This window comes from Equus asinus, chromosome 9 (assembly GCF_041296235.1).
Source record: "Equus asinus isolate D_3611 breed Donkey chromosome 9, EquAss-T2T_v2, whole genome shotgun sequence".
Classification (NCBI taxonomy): Eukaryota; Metazoa; Chordata; class Mammalia; order Perissodactyla; family Equidae; genus Equus; species Equus asinus.
The window spans coordinates 87,104,851-87,116,889 of NC_091798.1; the positions used below are offsets into that span (position 1 = coordinate 87,104,851).

At 36.0% G+C, this 12,039-nt stretch overlaps 1 protein-coding gene and 2 long non-coding RNA genes across 6 annotated transcripts in view; 1 reads left to right on the plus strand and 2 right to left on the minus strand.

Moving 5' to 3' along the window:
• Window positions 1-12,039, minus strand: part of ATG10 (autophagy related 10) — a 208,478-nt gene that overhangs the window by 135,806 nt on the left and 60,633 nt on the right. The window lies entirely within an intron of this gene.
• LOC139046219 (uncharacterized) overlaps window positions 1-12,039 on the plus strand; it is a 40,946-nt gene that overhangs the window by 20,605 nt on the left and 8,302 nt on the right. The window contains exon 4 of the long non-coding RNA XR_011505978.1: window positions 8,435-8,706. This is a non-coding gene — a long non-coding RNA (uncharacterized lncRNA). The remainder of the gene's footprint in view (window positions 1-8,434; window positions 8,707-12,039) is intronic.
• LOC139046218 (uncharacterized) lies at window positions 71-5,063 on the minus strand. Its single transcript, XR_011505977.1, has 3 exons — window positions 4,929-5,063; window positions 2,864-2,977; window positions 71-2,712 (listed from the first exon to the last, which is right to left on the minus strand). It is a non-coding gene; the product is annotated as an uncharacterized lncRNA (long non-coding RNA).

Sequence of the window (12,039 nt, forward strand, 5' to 3'; positions counted from 1 at the left end):
CATTATTTCATATTATAAATAATTGGCACATTAAAAACAGTAACATAATAAGAGAAAACATTTTCTCTTTGTAGAATCCACTCAATTGTTTATTAAAAAATGTAGCTTTTAAACATTTTTTGACAGTAAGGACAATGTCTTGATTATTTTTTCTCTATACTAAGTAGAACATAATAGTTATTTAATAAAGCTTGAGAATTAAATTGGTGAATGATGGGAAATGATCATTTGGTGAAAATTTTGATCATATATCTTGTACTAATCCACCATTGACCCAGTTAAGAATTTTTCAAATAAAGATTTATTTGACATCTATTGTCACATCTGTTTAAAATTCTTAAGCTTTTATTCTAACTCAATAGTACTATTGATTAATGCATTCTAATGCATTATTACTCCAAAACGCACTTTGTAACTATCAATTCACAAATAAAAATAAAATAATTTGACATTTTAAATGCATTTAAGGGCCTAATAGGAAATAATTAGAAATAAATACAATAGCCATTTAATATAGCTTTTGAAAAAAAAGTAGAAAAACTTTTTCTAAAAGCCTTGTTGAAACTTTTTACCAAGTTTTTGCAAATATTGTTTTTTTTTTTACTAGCTTAATGGAGTAAGTTTCTTAAAAATTTAGTACCTACTGCAACTTTATATTCTATATGTACCACTAATAACTTAAAATTTTCTACTATGATTGTTTATATACTTAGTTTATGAAATCAGTGCCTAAGAAAACTTTGATTATGACTATCTGGAAAAATTACACATATATCTCTATTTACTAAAATCTGAGGCTTCCATATTTCCTGATCTGCTTTCTATTTCATGAAAGTGAGTAGATTTCTAACCAATTCAATTGGTTAACCAATTTAAGCAATTGGTTCAAAAAAGGATGAAAAGTTACTAACGGTTGGATAAAAGCCTGGGGATTTATTTTAGTCTCAATGTATTCATAGTGGACTTTTGAAAGAGAAAATCTGGAAGTCCATCAGCCAGAAAATATTTTATAAAAGGGATTTAAAATAAATTAAGCATATTCTAAGACTCTCAAGAGGGTCTTCAAAATGAAGATGCCCACGAGATGTGACATTAATCAAGTGATTGAAGTAAAAAGCAACTCAGCCTGGCTAAGTGCCTATTTACTGAGATATTTCTCGGTTCAACAAACGAGAAGATGTAAAAGAATAGTGTTGAGGTGTTCCTAAATTACAATTCTCATATTTTTACAATCTTCTTCAGAACTTCTCACACAGTCACTTCGATGAATTCCAGAATATATGGATTGTTCTAAATCACTGTGGCCAAGGGGCCTAGCAAAAAGGTAGTCTGATTTTACCCTTTTATCTTCATAAGACAGAAGTTTAGGGGTCAGGACTTGAAGTCTACCAAGAAAATCAAATAATTTGCTTAGTCTGGATAGAACCATATAGAGCATCAAACCAAATTGTGAAACAAAAGGACAGAGACCAGGAATTTGAATCAAATTACAAGGATGAAGTCAGAAATAAATGAAGATTCATACAGGACCAAGTACAAGGAGAAGCAGAAAGATGGGCAAAGCAAGGTGCACAATTCAGAGTCAGGTTAGCAGAAGTAGGCCAGGAATGCTGTGTGCGGGTTCCAGAGGCAGCAGGCGAGGCAGTGAAGAGTGGAGTTACTGGCTGACCAGGCTCCCTGGGAGAGAGCAGAAGGCTCTCAACAGTCTCTGCAGTGCACCAAGTTGCAACTGATGTTAGCTCCACCTGCACCCAACTGTAATGCATGTGTTAATCCCTAAACACCTAGCCCCAAGGATCCCAAAAGAGCTTTACACACTATGCAGAGCCAACAGGTTGAAAAGTTTCCCCGTGGAGTTCCCACAGCAGTGTCAGAAGAGACAAATGAATGACTGCACCTTTGTATAATCCTTACTTACAACTTCCTAGGTGGAAAATGACCAAGGAACTCTGAAGAGGTAAAATAATCATTTTATCTTTTAAGATTTCTGGCGTCTTCTTCTTCGGATATAAAAATGCATACTAAAAACTTTCACTGCATATTAAAGTAAAAAACTAAAAGGAGGGGAACTATCAATCTAGAAATCACAGTGGCTGGTGGCTAGACAGGAATGTATATCCTCTGAATAATATAAATCATAAAACCTCAGTATTAAAGACCCTTCACCCAACTGAGATGCTTGGAAAGATTATGATGGAAGAAAAATGACTGTATTACACTCAAGTTAGAAAGTCAGTATTTTTCCATTCTTAAAAACCCTGATCCCAATGCACCAAGACCTTATTCCCTAATAACAACTGATCAAAGGAGAGCGATTTCACTGCTTACTTGTACTGCAGTCAATGAAAGATGAGAACCTATAAGAACCTGCCAACAAAATACTCCAGACAAGTGCAAAATCTATGAAGTATAAGGAGTATATGCCCCACACTATAAAGAAAAGAAAGTCTTACAGCTTTTTCTAAAGCATCAATCAAATCAGAACGAAGTGCCACAGAGAGGATTTTGCTTTATGAAGTGCTGGCTTCCTTCAAGGTCATTCATGACGGTGATGCAAAGATGTCTGCAATCCTGTGCTTTCAGTCTCGGCACTAGAGAACCGCCTAGGGTCCTTACTTAATGAGTTTACTAGCTGAGCTTCATCTTAATAGAAGCAGTTGAGTTCTAAAAACATTTTTCTTTAATCTCAGCTCAGTGCAGTCTCTTTCACGGCTACAAAAAAATAAACAATACACTTATTATAAAGTCATGAATACTGAGCAAAAATAAACGTGATAGCCAAAAAATTACTAAATATTATTATTACAAATGCCAGTTTTCCTCATTTATTCATCATTCTACTCAAAATCTATAAAATATTTACCTTTTAACACTGAACCTCATATTTGTTGCTCTCCTTTCTCCCTGAAGACACCCTTCATTTACCAAACCTCAGATCTTTGAAAGACAATCCAAGATATAAAGGCTATAAAAAAACCTAAACCAATGGATATGAAGCAAGATTAGAATTAGGCAGCAGATAAATCTGAAAATGTAGACTGGCACACAATTTTCTTTTTTAACTATCAGAATGTACCTGCATCTCCGCATTAAAAAGGAAAGAGGACCACTGAGCACTCTCCAAATATTTAACATAGCATTCTTCTATTGTACTATTGAGGGAGTCCAATTTAGTCTATTATTCTATCAATGCTTTTTACTTGATAATCTTATCTGATCTTTCGGTGTAAGAGTCATCACTGATGACCACTCATATATTTACTAAGCCCTCTGGTTATATTTAAGTAATACCATGTTAAACTAGCTTCTCTGAGAATATAATTATAATCAGAGGCCTTCAAAAGGACCACATTTTGCTTTTTCTCTAAGATCCTTTGGCCACACTCACAGGACAAGACCATATGGCCACAAAAACCAAAGGTAAATTCCAGAGAGGTTCCCAACCAGGGCTCACGTCTCCTCTACGTCAGTCCAGCACTATATGAGGAGCCAAGAAATTCTAGCTGTCTCTTTAAGCACATGTCCATAAAAATGATCCAAATAATACTGTTTCAAAGAATTTTACTATTAAAAAGTGCCATAAAAAACTAAATAATAATACTCAGTACAAACAATATTCAATACTAACAATGAAGAAAACCTAGAAAACCTAACGCAGACCATAAAATGCCAGGAAAAATATTTTCATTGTCTAAACTCTTCTGAAAAGTATGTCACTACTTCCTAGAAGTGCTTTATTCCTTTTGTTATCCTTTAACACATAGCCTAATGCTCAACAGATACTCAAAAATATTTGCTGAATGAAGCCGTGAGTAAAAAAATGAAATTAAGCAAAATATAGGCACTAACTCCCTGAGGTTAGCAGAGTATCATTCAGTATGCAGAAATATCTCATAAAATACTTCAAGTATAACCAGAGAGCTTAGCACATATAGATAGTCAATATTCAGACATTTTTGTTTTGAAAAAAGTATTTCCATAAAAATTTGTAATTTATTTCCTCCAAATTTACTTTTACTGCTACTAAGCAATAAACAGTGCAACATAAAGAGATGATCGTAACCAAATATTCTTTATTAAAATAATTATAGATGAACAAATTCTAAATCTACTAAATTTAATATACAATATAGTACAAAACCTTGGAATTACAAACAACTAAATACAAGCTAAATAACTTCTCTTAATAAACTCAACCATATTGAAAACATTTAACCCATTATTTAACATGGATGTTGGATGTCCACTCAAAATATCCTTTAATTTCTCCCACCTACACTTTTCCAGGCACTGAAAAAGCCCTAGTCTAACCTCTCTCGTCCTCCCATGCAAGCTTTTTATATCTTGCCCTCATGGTATTTTCCAACTGTCTGCCTTAAACAAAGCGTCCTTGCTGGCAATGGCTTGTTGCTAGTCAGTATTTAGCTCTCTCTTTCTGTAGCTAAGAGAGAGCAACCATCTGCTTCCCACAGCTTTTCATTCCTTCGACAGATTTTTGCTCTTTCCTCTTTCAACTCAGAAACAGAAAGCAAGAGATAAAACAAAGCATCTTAGGTCCACAAGAAGCTGCAGGACACCCAGGAGAGTTTCCTCCCAATCAGAAAAATGCTTCCTTAGCAACGAAGTTACTAAGGCCAATTAACCTCCCTTCTCTATCAATATTCAGTTTACATTGAAGCCCTTTTTGGTGAAGCCCTACAGTTTTACAGTGAGCTTTCTGGCCGATAAAAGAGGGCTTCCGTCTTAAAGGAGCCAGACCTTTTCTCCTGAATGCAAGTGCGATTTGAACTTAACATAAAGTGTTAGGTGATTTCCCAACAGGATGTAAGGGACTGGAAACATAGAAACAACATAGAAATTAAGTGCATTCAACCAACACAGGCCTAAAGTGAGACTGAAACATTTCAGAGCAACCAGAGATTGGATACCTGGAGAATAAGAGATGTGGAAAAGATGCTTTGTAGCTGTCATTGCTTCATACTTGCCTTGGCTGATTTATGGCCCTTCCCACAACCAACAAAGCCCAGGTCACCACTAAATAATCACAATATCAGTAGAATCCTGGAGAAAAGATGAATGGAAGAGAGAAGCACAGACAGTATCAAAACTAAGGAATTTCCTTCCAGGCAAGAAAGTCAAAAATTAAAACTAGTGAGGAAATAGGATTTCAAAGTCATGAACTAGTTCAGAAATAGTAAAAGCTATGACACAATTAAAGAAAAGGAGGTGCTTTTATAAAAATGTACAAATGTACAATGAAAATTCTCCCCTCTCCCGAGATTTCAAGCTGTAAGATGGAGGTTACACTTCTCTAAGTCTCACAATTATATTATTATACTGCATTCCAGTTAAGCTACAGAAAATGACAGAAATATTGTACAATAGGTAATTAGTTGTCCTCTGGTGTTCATTTTCCAGGTCTTGATGAAGCAAAATCCTTTGTTGAATGACTTGAAATTTTCTAAAATTCTATATATAATGCAACACGGAACGACTTGTACTTAGTAATTTATAATAGGCACTATCAATCATCCTTCAGCAGTTTTGGTCGCAGCTCTCCGATATCAACATGTGATACCCTGTATCTCAAAGCAATCCTTGCTATGAACAGTCATAACACAGAATTTCAAAACGAGTTTTGTTTTCTAGTGTTATCACTTAACCTATGTAGGATTCTATCCCACTTGCACAAAGATTTATTCTGAGACAGTAAAACTGCCTTAAGGCTGCACTAATAAAAATTAACATTTGTTAATCCTTGGCTCCCACTATACTATTTGATCCTCATAACCACCCAATGAGGCAGTGATTGTCACCACGCCCTTCTCCAGCTGAGGTATCTGATGTTGAAAAAGAGTGGGGAAAGGAATAGGAACTTGGTGAAGCACCTACGGCAACATGTGCTTTCTTTTCGCAGCACTGGCCAGGTGTTTTCTTCCATGACATCATTTAATGCACACATCGACCCCCTCTGCACAGCCCTCAGTTCCCCATCTCCTGAGCCCCGTAAGCATTTGGGATGCAGGCTCACAGATGAGGGATTCAAGGCTCAAAGAGGTTCAGTAACGTGTTCAAAATACACAGTTAAAATGAGGAAAAGGAGGGATTTAAAACCAAGTTCACCCAACTCCAAAGCCCTTGTTCTGTCAACCATGCCTCACCACCTGCTCCCCAAAGCCCTCGGCAGCCCCATTATGCGGCTCTCTGAATCCCTTCCACTGACGGTAGGAAGCACCATAGGTCTAAGAAATATTTTCCAAATGTCAGTCATGAGCCACTAGAAGGTTCTAAAATCAATTGGTGGGCCTCAACCTGCATTTTTTTTAAATAAAATAGAGCAGAATAGATTAATAGGCAGAGTAGATCAGAAAGAATAAGAATTGTTTCACGAACATTGGTTTCAGGCATGTGTGTGTTTGGAGTGTACTGGGTCCTGATTTTAAATGTATTTCTTATTGTGGGTTCATATCAAAAAAGTTTGAAAGCCACTGGTCTCAGAGGATGCTCTCACACAGACCCGGATCATGGAGAGACTTATCAAGGGACTGGAAACTACTCAATGCTAAGCTCTGTTCACTTAAATAACATCAGGAAACACAAGACAGGAAGCCCCTTCTCAGACAAGGCATTAAAAGGATTACCTAGAATCAGCATAGGAGGAGGATGTTGATTGTATAATTACATACCTCCTTCACAGCAGCTCCAGTCCATCAAATAGATAGTACGGTTTATTTTTTACAACACTAATTATGTAATTATCCATAACATTAAATCAGTTCCACCTGATTCAGTCTATCACAGGTTTCCTGAAACACTCATTTGTTTATTACTTTTAAAAAGAACACTAAACTACCAATCATCTTATACGTAAAAGTTCCAGTGCGGAAGCTGGTAAACTTTTCTTGAAAAAGATCTTCCATCACATATGACACTTTCGGTCCTTTGGGATAAACAGCAATTGAAATTTCACGTTAATATACCTTGGAGCTTCTACAAACAGATTTCAGACAAGTGCATTCTCACTTTTTTCTTCATTATTTCATAAAATAATGCCACACTGGACATTTTCATGAAAATCTTTTCTACAGAGTAAAACTTGGTTGTTCTTTATAATACTTCTTCTGGTATATCATTCATTCAAAATGATTCCCTGAGAAAGTGCTACAAAGATAAACCAGCTACGGATCCTGCACTCAAGGAGCCAGAAGTTGATTAGGGGAGATATAACACTGAACACTACGGCCTCCACTCAGCTGCTTCCCAGCACCTCTGAGCAAAGCTATAAATAACCCCCAGCTTCAAGCCAATAGCAGCAACAGCTGTAGAACACCCAGAAAAACTCACCAGATACGCTCTAACAAGCAAAAGACTAAAACAAGGAATACACAGATAAGGACCAGGGCCAGGAGAAAGCATGCAAATTACAGACCCCATCTGGTTATCCCACCCACATATTCACACTAGTCTCAGCTCTGCCTCCCCCTTAAACCTATCTGACATAGTCCAATACCACTAGTCCGTGAACAGCAAAGAAGATCCAGCACACTCCAAATCGGTTGGGGCAGTCACCAAGGATCCTCCTCCCTTTTTCCACACCTAACCTCCCTTATCTCTGACTAACTTAAAACCCCTAACACCATCATTCTCTCTAATTCTTTGGGTCACTGTTTGTACTGGACTTCCTGGTGTATAAATCTCAGCTTTCCTTAATGGATTCTGACTTGGTCTGTCTCTCTGACTCTCAGTACTCCCTATTCACTTGAATGGAAATCCCAGCTTCAGGAACCTTACAATGCACCAGTAACCAGGCTAATGCCCTAGCACAGCCAGCCTACTACTCCCTAGGAGAGGAGATTTAGACAAATCATACTAAAAACTCCAACTACTTTTCAGACCAATATAATCATAACTCAACATTCTCACATTCCACCCAAAAATCCTTTCTTTAGTGCAGAGGCCCACTTACTTCCCACCACTACCCTCTGTACTCACCACCATGTATATCCCTACAGCCATTCCAAGAATCCAGGACATAATATGCAATGGAAAAGGTACTAGACTCCTTCTGGCAAGTTAATTCCAACACCCACTGTCATCAAATGAGTACGACTGCAGAAACATTTTTGAAAGTTGGTTTCCCACCTCAAGAATGCCCAGTATGATATGCTACAGTTTCTCTCCTAAGAGTCACTGTAGAAACTAAGAGTGGTTGACAGCCTCATAAGGCAGTCAAAGGGACAGATGGAATCCATCCCCAGCCCTCAAGTTTCCTGTTGCCAGATTCCAACCATGAGTTTTAACTCAGTTTGACTTATCAGGATGCCAGCTGCCAAACTGGAAAGCCATGGGCACTTCAGCTTTGTTTGAAGTAACTGCCAAATATCCTCTACTTAGGTCTATAGTTATGACTCTTGACTTGGTTTCTCATTTTCAGCCCCACTCCTGCCCTCTAGATTCATCTTGGTTTGCATCGGTTGACCTTCAAGACTTCCCAAGGACTCTGACTTAGGGAAGAAGTTGGAACTACTACCACAGAATAATAGTGGAAATGACCTGTTACAAAAGGAAGATAAAAAGAATTTATTGTCACCACTATCACACAGACAAAAAGAAGAGAGAATTTCAAGAAGAAAGGGCTTAGTCAACAGTGTCAAATGTTGCAATGTCGTCAAGGATGATGAAGACACTAAATGTGGTGATTACAAGGTAACTAGTAACTTAGAAGGAAGCAATTTCCATAGCTGGATTTTGGTAAAAATCAAAAGAAAAAGAGTTGAAGTTGGAATGAGTGGCAAAAGGGTGAAGGTATTGTAGATTACATATTCAAGAAATCAGGTAGTGAAGGAAAGAAGAGAGAGAGGATTGTAGAAGAGGATTTAGAAGCAGCAATATAGGTATGGCATAAACATACAGGGCCAACAATGGAACCTAGGTTTTGTGGGCATTACTGAGAAGGTCAAAGTCAAAACTAAGTAAGAAGGAAGAAGAAACAAAAAGGGGACTGATGTCATTGAGGGTCTTGAGACAAAAAGAAAGTAGAGAGTATGTTCAGAGAGAGAGAGAGGTGTAAATATAGTTGGAAGTAAGGTACTTATTAAATAGGAGGATTTTAGAGTTTGAGATCATTATATTTTTTCCCTTTTGTTCTACATCTAACAAACCTAAAAGGAGTATAAGGGTAAACTATTTTACAAATAATTATTGGGAAGAGAGTATTTAATAATATCACTTCAAATTAGTTGATGGTCATTTTAACTATTTCACCCAAAACAATATACAGTCATGTGTCACCTAACAACGGGGATACGTTCTGAGAACTGTGTTGTTAGGTGATTTCGTCATTGTGCAAACATCATAGAGCGTACCTACACAAACTTAGATGGTACAGCCTACTACACACCTAAGCCATCTGCTACTAATATTATGGGACCACTGTCGTATATGAGGTCTATCATTGACCAAGACGTCATTATGTAGCATGTGACTGTATACGAGCAATTAAAATAATGCACTGTGTCCTTCCTCAGAAATAACTGGCTCCTGTTAGACCTTTACAACTGAACATAAGCATTCCACATTGAAAGTCAGATTTTCATACAGAAATATCAGCTCCATATTCTCTCAAGTGCACATCTGCTGCTACAAGTGATCTTACTTTTGATTTATAAAAAACACCTCAACATTAGAACTATACATAAAGGAAGCTTTCTGATATAACTCGCTGCTGAGTTAAAATACAGTGGCTAGGGCAGGTGCCTTTACAAAGGCTTTTCTACTAGCTTGATAAATAGAAAGAGAATTAGTTACCTATGTAGAATGATTCAACTTCATTTCTCTCAAAAAATAGATTCTCTCTTTGCTCTGCAAAGGAGAACAGAGCACAGAGAATTTCAAAGGTAGAAGTAACCTTTAGAAGCCATTTAGGTTATAGGTTCCCACTAAACCTAACACACTCTGTGAATTTTGCAAAGTCATATTGCTCAGGTACCAAGGGCCTAGAGAAGAAAAAAGATTCAGGAGAATGTGGAACATGTCCCTGACTCTATATAAGACTTCTTGTCTCCACAGCAGAACACTAAGTTGCTTTAAGACTCCTAAGATTTCATTAGATAGTTCAAAGAGTTTTAGTGCCACATCTCTATATGTGGTTTCTAACGAGTTTTAAGAATAAGCAAGCAAACACTTCTGTCGTATAGCAGTTAAAGAAATACAGTTTGTACAACAAATACTGTACCTAGTACAATAATCCAGTTTTATTGGAACTGCAAGTCTTAATCAGACCTGACTGGTTTTAAGAATATCGTTGACTACTCTCCCCTCTCAAACACCACACTACTTTATGGCATATATTTACATTATAAATTAAATAAAATTAAAATTTACTTTGTCTTTGAATTTTTTCACAATACCCAATATCATAAAAGTGGGATTGGCATATGCTGTATTAATAGTTATTTTCTTTAAAAATCCATTTATCCATCAGCATTAGATTCATTACATCAATGAATAAACACTGAGTGACTAATATACATGCTTCCATTTGTATCTATACACATTAAATATAACAAACTTTCTGGTATTTTAACATTGCTTTAATAATTACATTCTCAAATATGAGGGGTAATCATGCTTATTACTTATCATTTACATTTATCAACATGTCTATACTTCAGTCTAAAAATAACAGTTGCTTTACAGAGAAATTGTTGACAGAACTGTGGCTTGTCATTTATTCCATTACCAAAAAAGCCACAATATTCTAACATATGAGTCTATTTTGGACATACAAAATAGAACTCATCCTAGAAGTCACTTAATAAAATCCTTAGGGCAAGTGAGTATATTTGAAGGCCTGGTTACCTCAGAAGATCATCATTCTCTGAATACGTTCTTTGGGCATTGAGATCGTCTCCTGTTACTGATTCTCAGCTTTATGCTTCAGGGAATTTATGATGGGTTGTTTTTGTTGAGGGCTCTCTATAATATTCTACCTGCCCCAGACTGAAGAAAGTCCCAGTTAGTGGACTATAAAGCCCTAGGAAAAAATCCTTTTTTCCAGTAGCATATTATTGTTATTTTTATGACTCTGTCATTTTCATAGTTTCAAAAAATGTAATCTGAAGGTGCAACCTGGAGCTCTAAAGTAATGAAGATAGTAAATGAATAAATAAAATATTCTCAATACCCACCTCTGATACCTCTTCAAAACGAAGAAATGGAACTTCAGTAATCTAACTTTAGACAGAAGAATCCAAACTTCAATAACATAAAAAATCAGTGACCAACTTAAAATAAATATGTATGGGTATGTAATTTGAATTAATCAAAGGGCAAAACCTGGGCCATCATTATTCTATGAGAATGATTCAGAATTTCATAAATGAAGAAATTAGAGATAAAAAGAAAATGCAAAGCAATGTCAGCCAGAAAATGAGTTCTATAGGAAAGACTTTCAGCTATTTCCATCTTCCAAAGATTCGTTAATAATTTTTCCTACTGATTATTAACAATCAATATCCATGTTCTATATTCATCTCACTGTACCATTTTATTAAAAGTGGTTTAATGCTAAACATGATAGAAAACTTACACCTTGTTTCTCCACTCTAGTCACTGTAGTCTTTATTAGCCAGTAAGTTAATTCAGAATCAGAAAATACTTTTAAAGTTTAGCAGTTATTTTGCAATAATATACACATATGAACTTTAAAAGGCTAATAATGACCAATTTTCATCAAAAAATTGTCTAATTGGAATATATAGCTTGTGTTCCCACTTCCATTCTCAAACTATTATTTGTTTATATAAATAAGGTTCTGATAAGGACTCTCCACAATAAGTTCATATTCGTTAAAGCAGATCAGTTGTTAAATGTTTTTTTCACAATTGTTAAATGATCATATCTTCATTTCTCTAAGAAAAGTCTTCAGTTAAATCCAAAAGATCATAAGTTGATAAAGTGAAGCATTAGTGCTAACATCCATTCACGGAATTAAGTGTTACATATAATAAGACATCTCAAGAACCAGTGTTGATTATG